Below are 12048 nucleotides of genomic sequence, written 5' to 3' on the forward strand. Positions count from 1 at the left end.
CAATGCAAGGATATAACATATGTTAGTTACCAGGCATAATGCTAAGCATTTTACATGCGCTGCATCGTGTAATACCATACTTCTGAAAAGCCTGCACTCTCATTTTTGGTTTACTGATTAGAAAACATTTTGAGACTCTGATTGGTTAGGCAACAAAATCTGAACCCATCTTGAACCACCCTCAGTTACGCCAGTGGCCTTCTCCAAGTAATTACTAAATTGTTGGCATGTTTCCGACAACTGTGAATGTCATTTCAACCGAACTTCATAGATAAGGGTCAAAATTTGTCCTTGTATGTAAAATATTGTCATGGAACAGGCAACTTCTGAAATGGCCACTAGGCCTTAAATATTTACTAGCTGGACCTTTCAGCAAATGTTTGCTAACCCTAAGTTTTCCTTTCTCACCTGCCCATGGAAAGCTGACATTCTCTATTCCCAATAAAAGAAGGCTTGTTAGACATCGGGGACCCAGTTATAGGAAAGGGGTTATGGAGGTGGCAGAGGGTTCTGTTGTGGGCATTTGGGAACCTCATAGAACATTTAATGCTCCCTTTTAATATTCACTCCTTTAGGGAGGAAGAGCGTGGGTTTCAGTCGTTCATACGTGGTCTCAAAATCTGCCTCTGCCCCTTCTTTCTGGATGAACTGAAGGAAGTTGCTGGGTATCTCTGAGCTGTGGTGTCTTCAAAATGAGGATGATAACAGCCTCATGAGGGTTACTTGGTGGGTATGTGTCAAGTGCAGTCTTCAGTCCCTGAACACTCTCCCTTTACTTACCTTGTCAGAGTTTCGCCTTGAAGAGCTCAGACTGAAGCATCCATCCCACAAAGTGCTTCTGCTGCATGATTCCCAGAAGCTGTTGACCTCATGCAAATTCCTGGCCAGAAGCATCCCATAGTCCCCAAAGGTGAGGCAGTGGTGGGAGGTCGGGGTGTTGAAGTGTGATATTGAGGGTCAGAAAGTAGCAGGCTTATAATTCTGGTCCTTCCCCACTGCCTTTCTGCAGAGGGTTGGAGCTGCTAAGAGGATGGTGGGGGAGGCCCATCTAGACCTAATGCTGCCTCTCAGCGCATTCTCCCAGTTCTGTCATTCACCTGGGGAAGCAGCGGAGGATGACGGCTAAGGGCATGGGTTTTGGAGCCAGACTGAATGGATATGCATCCCAAGTCTGCCACCTTCCGATTGGGTGGTTTTGGGTGTGTTACTTTACTTTCCTGTGCCTTGCTCTCTTCCCATGTGAAATGGGAATAAAATTAGCCCCTTCCTCTTAAAGTTGTTACGAGCACTACAGTCTGTAGGATATAAGTACTAAGAGCCTAGCAAATGCCTGCTCAGCGCACACTGGCTGTTCATGATCATGAAGATGCCTGTGAGTTCTTCGACCTGCTTGCTGGTAACTTCACTTCCATCAGTGTGGTCCTGGAGACACGGCTCATCTGTCCTGTCACTGACTTGGTCCCAGGACCCTCTCCTGACCTCTGTGTCTCCCTCACTCATCACATCCAGGCCCCCATGTCTGAGGATGCCAGTGCTACCTTCCCAACCCCTCCTATTCCCTTCTGCTCCTCCAGGCATATGGCTCTGTTTATCACATCAGCCATGGAAATCCCTTCAACTTGGATGTGCTGGTGGACTCCTGGCCTGAGTATCAGATGGTCATCATCCAGCCTCAGAAACAGGTAGATGCACCAACCAGGACAGGTGGGGAACTGGTCAGCATCAAAAGGCTGGAAGAGCCAACCCCAGTTCAGACTCACCATGGCTGCTTGTAACATTGAAGAGAAGTTGGAGTGTCTTAAAGACACTTCATCAATGCTTGGAACCTTGGATGAGTGCCACATCCCCATGCTTCCTGTCATGGCATAGAACTCATCTAAGCAATGGTAGGATGTGAGGAGAAGAAGGAGGAAGAGAAGGAGGAGGAGGAGGACGAGGAGGAGGAGGAGGAGACCGGCACTGGAAGGTCACCTCTAATCTGATGGAAATTTGGGACTTACTGAGTAGCAGGTGTCAGTGACAGGGGCTGAGACAAGGCCAATCTAAAGGGAAAGGTGGATGTCCAGGATATCAGAACAGTGACTTGGAAACAAACACCAGGCAGAAGTCCACTACTAAAAAACTGTCTCTCAGAAGCCAGAGACAAGACTCATAATGACTGCTGTCAATTATGTGGAGACACTTCTCGTGTTAGTGGGTGTCATCCTCAGGACAACCTTGGAAAGTGAGCCTTAATATCTCTAATTTAGAAAGAGAAAACAATGCCAAGGGAGGGGGTGTCAAGTCACATGGCTGCGGGAGACCATGTGTTAAAGCATGGTCTTTGGCTTTGTCTAGTGTGACCTGAATTCAAATTTGAATGCCGATTTTACTAGGTCTGCCACCACAGGTGCAAATTTTTCTGAGCCTCAATTTCATCCTCTATAAAATGGAGATAGTAATTTCACAGAATTGAGTAGTTTAAGTGAGAGACCGTATATCAAAAACTTAAGTCTATGGCGTATGCTGGTAAATATTATTAGTGGTACTGGCTGAGGACCCACAAGGAGCAAATCATTACACTGACGTGCAAACCTACATCGGCTTTTGTCTGAAAGCCTCTGAACTTCGCCAGACATGCAGTCAGTGAACTGACACTTCAAGGCCAGCTGACTTTATTGTGGGTGCAGAAGTTGGGCCCCCAAATATTAATAATCTAAGCCAGGTCGAGCTGACCTTGCAAACCAGGTTGGGCCTGGGATGCCGAAGGCAATGAAACTGTCCCAGCTTGAGGACACCAGGGAAGCAGACTGGATCAGGTGTTCTCCACATCCTCTTTGTTACTTCTTTCCCTAGTGCTGTGCCTTTGGTCTCCTGCTTCCTGATAGTATGGGTTTGGAGACTGACACTCAGTTTAGTACATTCCATAGCCCAATTCCTTCAGAGTGTGAAGGGTTCCTATTCGTTTTTATTTCAATAATTTCATATTTGGGATGTGTATTAGAGCAATAGAACTATGGCATCAAACCCATGCTTTCACTAGAACTATGGCATCAAACCCATGCTTTCACATCTACGTTGCTTTGGGCGAGGCCAGTTTTTAAAAAGTGAGTCAATAGGGGCGCCTGGGTGGCGCAGTCGGTTAAGCGTCCGACTTCAGCCAGGTCATGATCTCGCGGTCTGTGAGTTCAAGCCCCGCGTCAGGCTCTGGGCTGATGGCTCAGAGCCTGGAGCCTGTTTCCGATTCTGTGTCTCCCTCTCTCTGACCCTCCCCCGTTCATGCTCTGTCTCTTTCTGTCCCAAAAATAAATAAACGTTGAAAAAAAAATTTAAAAAAAAAAGTGAGTCAATAAATAACAATACTGAATATGTGCAAGTGCCATGATACACACATGTGACAAAAATTGAGAAGATTCTAAGACAATACAATTTATTTTGAAATCCATTTGCCTAGCCTAATTCCATGACATATGATGTTCCTTTTGGTATTAAAAGTCAACCCAATTGTCATGAGATTATGACCAATTTTTTATTTTTATTTATTATTTTTTTAATGTTTTATTTATTTTTTGAGAGCGAGAGACAGAGTGTGAGTGGGGGAGGGGCAGAGAGAGAGGGAGACACAGAATCCCAAGCAGGCTCCAGGCTCTGAGCTGTCAGTGCAGAGCCCGCCGCGGGGCTGGAACTCATGAACCACGAGATTGTGACCTGACTGGAGCCGAAGTCGAATGCTTAACTGACTGAGCCACCCAGGTGCCCCAAGACCATCTTTCTTTATTCACTGGGCCAAATTCCTTTTACTTTATGGTGTTCTAAAAATTCAAATTTACATGCAGAGGCGCCTGGGTGGCTCAGTCGGTTAAGCATCAGACTTCGGCTCAGGTCATGATCTCGCGGTGCGTGAGTCTGAGCCCCGTGTGGGGCTCTGTGCTGACAGCTCAGAGCCTGGAGCCTGCTTCAGATTCTGTGTCTCCCTCTCTCTCTGTGCCCCTCCCCTGATCACACTCTGTCTCTCTGTCTCTCTCTCTCTCTCAAAAATAAATAAACATTGAAAAAAAATTACATGCAGATACCTTACTCAGACTATCAGAGGACGTGTCCCACAAATGTTAGTGGTGTTATCCAAAAGAAGATCAAAATCCTGTTAAACACTGAAGTACTTAAGGATGAAATCATCCATTGGAGGGTCCAGATGAAACAAGGTTGGTCCTAGGTTGCTAATCACTGAAGCTGGGTCATGGGTTCATGGGGGTTTATTACACTTTTTTATTTTTGTCTCACTTCCACATTTTCTATTAAAAAATGTAAAAAAAAAAATTAAAAGAACCAAAAAATCTGTTAACTTCCTCACCACTTTGGAACAGTAGCCAGAAGAGCAGAACTAACCCTGGTCCAGTCCTCCCTCTAAGTTGGCCACTCACTTACTAGTTGACCCTGGGAATCTTTCCACTACACAATCTTGTTACTGACCTTCCTTCAGTCTTTCATTTGAAAAACAGGGGGTCCTCGCCACATCTGAATCCAGTGAGATGCTAATTTAAGCTACAGGTTTTGAAGTCTTCCCCAGATGTAATGACTAAGAAGCTTTAGAGAGGCGGGATGCAGCAGAATTCATGTAGATAAGGTTCCAATTTTTCCTTTGTTAATCTTTTTTTTAAGTTTATTTATTTATTCTGAGAGAGAGATGGACAGGGAGGGAGGGAGAGAGAGAGAGAGAGAGAGAGAGAGAGAGAGAGAGAGAGAATCCCAAGCAGGTTCCATGCTATCATTGCAGAGCTGGATGCAGGGCTCAGTCTCACAAACCGTGAAATCATGACCTGAGCCGAAATCTAGAGTCACATGCTTAACCCACTGACCCACCCAGGCGCCCCACTTTTGTTAATCTTTAATCACAAAGATAATGTATGCTGATTATACAAGAGGGACAATCCTGTATTGCTTTAAGAAGCTACTCTCTGACCTCTTCTCTTCCCCTCCTTTCCTACTCCCTGAGGTAATCAGTGCCCTACCTCATTCCAACACACATGGGGGTATTGTTATCTCTTCTGCCAAAACTTTCTGGTTTGTATTTAACTCAGCATGCACATCCCTCCAAGTCAATCAATGCAATAGTAATTCTTTTCAATAACTATGTAATATTCTGAAGAGTGAATGCACTGTCATTAAGTCAGCCATCCTATTGCTTCAAATTGCCCATGGTTCTTTGCCACTACAAACTGTGTTTCAACAAACATCCTTGTACCTGTATCTTTACATCCTGAAAATCATTTCCTCAGTAGAACTGATTCCTGAAAGTGGTCAAAAGGTATGTGTATTTCAAAGTCTAGTAAGTGCTTCCTGATTACTTTCCCAAAAGATTGCTGCTCTTTAATTTTGTTAACCATGACTAGAAGAACTGTTTCCCCAGCACTGGATGTTACCCTCTTTTTAATTTAGGCCAAATTCGTGGATGAAAAATAGCGTGTTATCATAGTTTGCATATCATATCATAATTTGCATTTCCCTAATGAGATCGGACATATTCTCATATGTTTATCAGTCATTTGGGGGTTACTTCTGAATTGTCTGTTCATATCTTTTGAGCATTTTTACACTGAGTTTTTGTGTCTTTCTTAAAATTCTGTAAGAATTTTTAAAAGTTAAGGGTACTAACATTAACGGTGTATGCCACAAATTATTTCCCAATGTATCATTATTTTTATTTTATCAATGGGGCTTTTCATTCCAAACTTTGTGAATTTTCATGTCATCAAATACACTTTCCTTTCGCTATGAGTTCTGAGGTATTTTTTTTTAATGAAAAGGATTTTTCCTACTCTAAAGTTATACAAATATTTAAAATGTTTTTCTTACTGTAGGCTTCTTTTTACATCTTATGTTCCAATCTTTATTTCATCCAGAATATATTTTTGAATAGCATTAATTAAGTTTCTGCTACATCTTTCTTCCATATGGCTAACTAATGATGCTAGTACTATGTATTAAATAAATCATCCCACTGAAACTTAAATATCTCTTTTTCCCTATAACAGATTTGTATATTTTGTATCTATTCTTGTACTGGAGTTTAATCTTTTGTTATGCTGTGTCAGTGGCTTTATGGTAAGTTGTAATATCTCATCAAGGACATCTCTTTTCACCATTCTTTTCCTTTATTTTCTTTGTTTTTTCTTATGGATTTATGTTCTGTGTGAACTTAAATTGAGTTTTCCAGTTTCCCACCAACTATTCCAACTACCTACTGCAATTGTCATTGGCACTGGACTCATTTGTTAAAATAATTTTGGGAGGATTCAGATTTTCATGACACTAAATCTTTTCATCTAGAAACATGATATGTATTTCAATTTTCTGTTTCTGTTTTAATACCATTTGGCAAAATTTAGTGTTTTCCTACAGTAAGCCAAATGAAATAAAACCCATTCGGGGCACCTGGGTGGCTCAGTAGGTTAAGCATCCAACTTCAGCTCAGGTCATGATCTCACAGGTGGTCAGTTTGAGCCCCGGCACTGGGCTCTTTGCTGACAGCTCAGAGACTGAGACTGCTTCAGATTCTGTGTCTCCCTGTCTCTGCCCCTCCCCTGCTCATGTTCTGTCGCTCTCTCCCTCTCAAAAATAAATAAACATTAAAAAAAAACACATTCAGTTTACTCTTGGGTATTTTATGCTTGTCACAACTGTTGGTGGAATTATTTGCCTTTTCCATTTCTGAGTACTATTACTTTGCTATTGATTTTTATTTCTGTTCTTAATTTCTAAACATGCCTCACAAGATTCTTTAAGATCCTGTTTATTTGTTTTTGGTTGGAGTCTCTTGGACTTTGTAAACACATAATACTGTAATATGCAAATACAGATCATTTGCTTCCCTTTTCCTATATAGTATTGGTTTTCTAGTTTCTTGCCTAATTATTACATGTGCAGAACCTAGCAAAATAATACCAATTAAGAGCAGCAATATCTCCATCCTTGTCTCATTCCTGGCTTTAATGTGATGGCTTTAATAATTCACATTTGTAATTATATTTGGTCTGTCTTTACATGGTTAGAGTATTTTCCTACTATTCTTATTTTCTTATAATTTATATTTGGAATAGCGACTGAAATTTTATGGGTTTTTTGGTATATGTTTCTTTCTATGAGAAAGTTTCTTTTTGGCAATTGATACACTCACACAATTTTTCATCCTTTAACTTAGACTACACTGAAAGATCTTCTGAGTCTTTGCCATTCTTGCCTTTCTAAAATAAACTCTATTTGCTCCTATCTACTATTCTTCTGATTTACTCCTGGATATTTTATTCAGAATGCTTGCATCTGTATTCATAAGTGAAAAGGTTCAATAAATATCTTTTATTCCTTTTTTTTATCAGATTTTGGATTGGGGTGGGGGGGGGGTCTTTCCAGCTGTTACCATGGCTTAATATTTAAATTGTGTGTTAATTTTTGGTTTAGGTAGAAGTTAAATATAAAAGAATCTGATTTGGGCCACTTTTTAAATGGTAAATATTTCCAGTTATTTCTATCAGTCAGCTGAGGTTATTTATTTCTTTGAAGATTAGTTTTGAACATGGAGGGAAATTATCTATTTCTTTTATTGGTAAACATGTTGCCTAGAGTCACATCTAAACTTCTTTTATATTTCTCTTGTTCCCTTTGCTATCTCCTTCCTCATCTCTAGCACTGTCTGCTTTTTGCTTTTGTTTCTCTTGTTTTTTCCGTAAAATGTCTTTTTTTTGCCATTTAAATTTTTTTTTTCAACATTTATTTATTTTTGGGACAGAGAGAGACAGAGCATGAACGGGGGAGGGGCAGAGAGAGAGGGAGACACAGACTCGGAAACAGGCTCCAGGCTCTGAGCCATCAGCCCAGAGCCCGACGCGGGGCTCCAACTCACGGACCGCGAGATCGTGACCTGGCTGAAGTTGGACACTTAACCGACTGCGCCACCCAGGCGCCCCTTTTTTTTGCCATTTAAAAAGGAGTTTATGGGGGCGCCTGGGTGGCGCAGTCGGTTGAGCGTCCAACTTCAGCCAGGTCACGATCTTGCGGTCCGTGGGTTCGAGCCCCGCGGCGGGCTCTGGGCTGATGGCTCAGAGCCTGGAGCCTGTTTCTGATTCTGTGTCTCCCTCTCTCTCTGCCCTTCCCCCGTTCATGCTCTGTCTCTCTCTGTCCCAAAAATAAATAAACGTTGAAAAAAAATTTAAAAAAAAAAGGAGTTTATGGTTTTGTCTATTCTTTGTTCTATGTCTCATTTTCCACTTCATTATTTTCAGCTTTGATTTTTATGAACTGTTCCCTTTGCTTTCTTCTGGTTCACTTTGATATTCTCTTTACAATCCCTTGAATACTTTGTCTATCTCCAGTCATTCTTTCAAAATGAGGTTTCTTAACACATCTACTATTCTGAATATATCAAGGTTTTGCTTTGAGCCACACTGAGGAATCTGCATTTATTTCTACTAGCACCCCCCAATTCTTGAAGGATTATTTTTTAATGTTTATTTATTTTTGAGAGAGAGAGGGAGGGAGCACAACAGCAGGGGGAAGGGAATGGAGAGAGGGAGACAGAGAATCCCAAGCAGGCTCCATGCTGTCAGCACAGAGCCAGACACGGGGCTTGAACTCACGAACCATGAGATCATGACCTGATGACCTGAGACAAAATCAAGAATTGGATGCTTAGCTGACTGAGCCACCCAGGCACCCCTTGAATGATTCTTTAAAATTAGTTACACTACTTTATGTTTCAGTTTTCAGCAATATACTTTTCAACAAAATATACTTCCAGCTGAAACTCTCAGCCTTACTGTTGATATTTACTTTCAGAAACAAATATTATCTTTCCATGGAAGCTGTGGCTTGCAAGAATGGGATTCCAAGTCTCTTTCTTCCAAGTCCATGAGAAAAATATGACAGCAAACCACCTAGAGTGCTACCAAAACTCCTGATGACCTTATTCCTCTACTTCTGGCTTTGAATGAGGTGTTCCTGTTCTCATAGGTTGATAGTCCTTTCTTTGACTCTGGGCAAGGGTGATGTCTTTGGGCAAGGGTAATGTCTCATTCAGGTTTATTTTCGCTAAAGCATCTTGCCCATGCTTTAGACACTGTAGATTCTCAGTACATGAAAGCTGAAGAAAAAGTTCAAGGTCATGAACTGACCTTTCACCATCCCATACAGGAGCTGACATAGATACTTCATGTTCTCCAAAGAGCCTCAATAATTATAAGAAGTTCTGAAAAATTATGAAGTCATCGGCCTGAAGATGCTCCAAAGCCATGGCAACTAGTCAGAGGCAATGGGTATCTGCATTGGTGACCCAAAGTGGGTTCCCAAGAAACAACATCAGCAGCACCTGAGATCTTGTTTAAAAATGCCAATTCTCAGGCTTCCTGAATCAGAAACCCTGGGAACCAGAAGGGGAACCGTAATCTTTGGTATAGGGAGTGCTCCATTGGATTCTGATACAAGCTCAAGATTGAGAGCTACCAAGCACCTGTAGTGAGTTACTAAACAGGTGGAAGCTGAAGAAGCAGAGAGCTCTGAATCACTGACAGGGCTGCTTTCTTACCTTTCTTCCCAGGTTGTCAGGAAAGTTTGGGTGAGGAGACAAGAACTTTTATATTATCAAAGTCAATGACAGTGAAGGGCACTGTTCCAGCTGCCATCTAGACTCAGAGCTCACCCTAACCCCCCAGTGAAGACATCCCAGCTATGGCCATGCAGAAAATCTTTACCTGGGAAATCCTGGACTCCAGGGACAACCCCATGGTAGATGTGGTCCTACACATGGCCAGGGGCCAATTCCAAGCAGCTGTGCCCAGAAGAGCCTCCACAGGCATCTATGAAACTCTGAAACTGAGAGATGGAGACAAATCCTGCTCCCTTAGGAAAGGGATTCTGAAGGCTGTGGGACACATCAATAAGACCCTGGGCCCCACTCTGCTGTAAAATAAACTAAGCATTGTGGATCAAGAAAAAGTTGACAAATATATGATTGAGCTGGATGGGACTGAGAATATGTCCATGTTTGGGGTCACTGCCATCCTGGGTGTATCCTTGGCTGTGTGCAAGGCTGGTGCAGCCAAGAAGGGGGTCATGCTCTACTGGCACATCACAGACCTCGCTGGGAACCCAGACTTGGTCCTCCCAGTCCCTGCCTTTGATGTGATCAATAGGGGCTCCCATGGTGGAAACAAGCTGGCCACACAGGAGTTCATTTTTCTGCCCATGGGAGCCAGTTCCTTCAAAGAAGCCATGCACATTGGCACTGACGTCTACCACCACCTCAAGGTGGTCATCAAGGCCAAGAATGGGAAGGATGCCACCAATCTGGGCAATGAGAGCAGCTTTGCACCCAACATCCTGGAGAACAGTGAAGCCCTGGAGCTACTGAAGACAGCCATCCAGGAAGCTGGTTACCCAGACAAGGTGGTGATTGGCATGGATGGGACAGCATCTGAGTTCTGTTGCAATGGGAAGTACGATTTTGACTTCAAGTCACCTGATGACTGCACTGCACACCACTGGGGAGATGCTGGGGGAACAGTATAAGAGTTTCATCAAGAATCACCCTGTGGTCTTCATCAAGGACCCCTTTAGCTAGGGTGACTGGGTCACCTGTATCTCATTCCTCTTGGGGACTGACATCCAGATCATTGGGGATGACCTCACAGTCACCAACCCCAAGAGGATTGCCCAAGCCATTGAGAAAAAGGCCTGCAACTGGTGCTGCTGAAGGTCAACCAGATTGGCTCAGTGACCGAGTCCATCCAGGCCTGCAAACTGGCCTAATCTAATGGCAGGGGTGATGGTGAGACACCACTCCGGGGAGACTGAGGATGCATTCATTGTTGACCTCATGGTAGGGTTCTGCATGGGATAGATGAAGACTGATGCCTCCTGCTGCTCAGAGCACCTGGTCAAATACAACCAGCTCATGTAGATTGAGGAGGCTCTTGGGGACAAGGCTGTCTTTGCTAGACACAAGGCCCCAAGACCCCACAGGACAGATTTGACCTTCAAGCCCCTCCCCTGGAAATAAATACTGGTGCCAACCAAAACCAACCAGCAGGAGGGAGCCAAGATGGTGTAACAGCATGGAAGTTTTTTGTGTGTCTCACATCCATGAAATACAACCAGACCAACACTAAACCATCCTGCACACCTAGAAAACTGATCTGAGGATTAACACAACAATATGCACAACCTGAATCACAGAATTCAGCAGGTATGTGGCATGGAGAGGTGAACTTGGAGAGAAAGTAGCTGTGGAGGGCAGGAAGCCGCTTTTGCAGGCAGAGAGAGGACAGAGACAGCAGGGGCTGGGGTGGGTGGAGAATACAGGAAAAGCACCCCTCCCCAAAAGCAGCTGGAGAGAAAGTGGAAAATTGGAAACAGCTGCAGGGACTGAACTAAAAAGGGAGAAAGGAGAAAGGAGAGGGTTTAAATTCCATTAAGACTGTAAACAGGGGGAATGCAGAGAGTCTGCAACTCCACAGCTCGATACCTGGCAGTGCTCTGGTGGGAAGGGCAAATCCCCAAGAGAAGAGTGGGGTCCGGGAGTTCTTGGGCCATACCAGGAGAAGTGGTTCCACTGCTGGAAGGATACTTGATAGAGGCTGTGAGGCAACCTGAGCCCAGCAGACCCCAGAGAACGGCCACATTCGCTGGTGCTGGAACAAGGTCATTAAGAGTGAAGCCTGGTGCCAGATATGTGTTGTGATTTTCCATAATCCCTGAAACGCTGATGCTACACTATCTCACGAACTTTTTCTGGGGCGGGCTATCACCTGGCCACAGTCTCTGGACATCAGCATCAGCACGGTCCCTTGAACCTTCCTGAGTATGGCTGGCATTCAGCCATTGCTCGGTGAGACCCTCGGCACAAGGGTGGAACAGGTCAAAGCCGCAGTCCCTCAGAAGTAAGAGGCCGGGGAAAACAGCCGCATCTGAGACAAAACTCGGGAGAGAGGTACTGCCTGGGGCCTGGTCATGGACAGTGTAAAAGCAGGGAGCAGACAAAAGCTGAATACAAAGGATGGATGTGTGATTGCTGATTGGGGA

The 12048-nt window shown here is 43.7% G+C and overlaps 1 protein-coding gene and 1 pseudogene across 4 annotated transcripts in view; one reads left to right on the forward strand and one right to left on the reverse strand.

Moving 5' to 3' along the window:
* Positions 1–11026, forward strand: part of LOC125146581 (beta-enolase-like) — a 42645-nt pseudogene extending 31619 nt beyond the window's left edge.
* Positions 1–12048, reverse strand: part of GLYATL2 (glycine-N-acyltransferase like 2) — a 70262-nt gene that overhangs the window by 25823 nt on the left and 32391 nt on the right. The gene's annotated exons all lie outside the window — the stretch shown is intronic.

Source organism: Prionailurus viverrinus, chromosome D1 (genome assembly GCF_022837055.1).
Source record: "Prionailurus viverrinus isolate Anna chromosome D1, UM_Priviv_1.0, whole genome shotgun sequence".
In the NCBI taxonomy this organism is placed as follows: domain Eukaryota; kingdom Metazoa; phylum Chordata; class Mammalia; order Carnivora; family Felidae; genus Prionailurus; species Prionailurus viverrinus.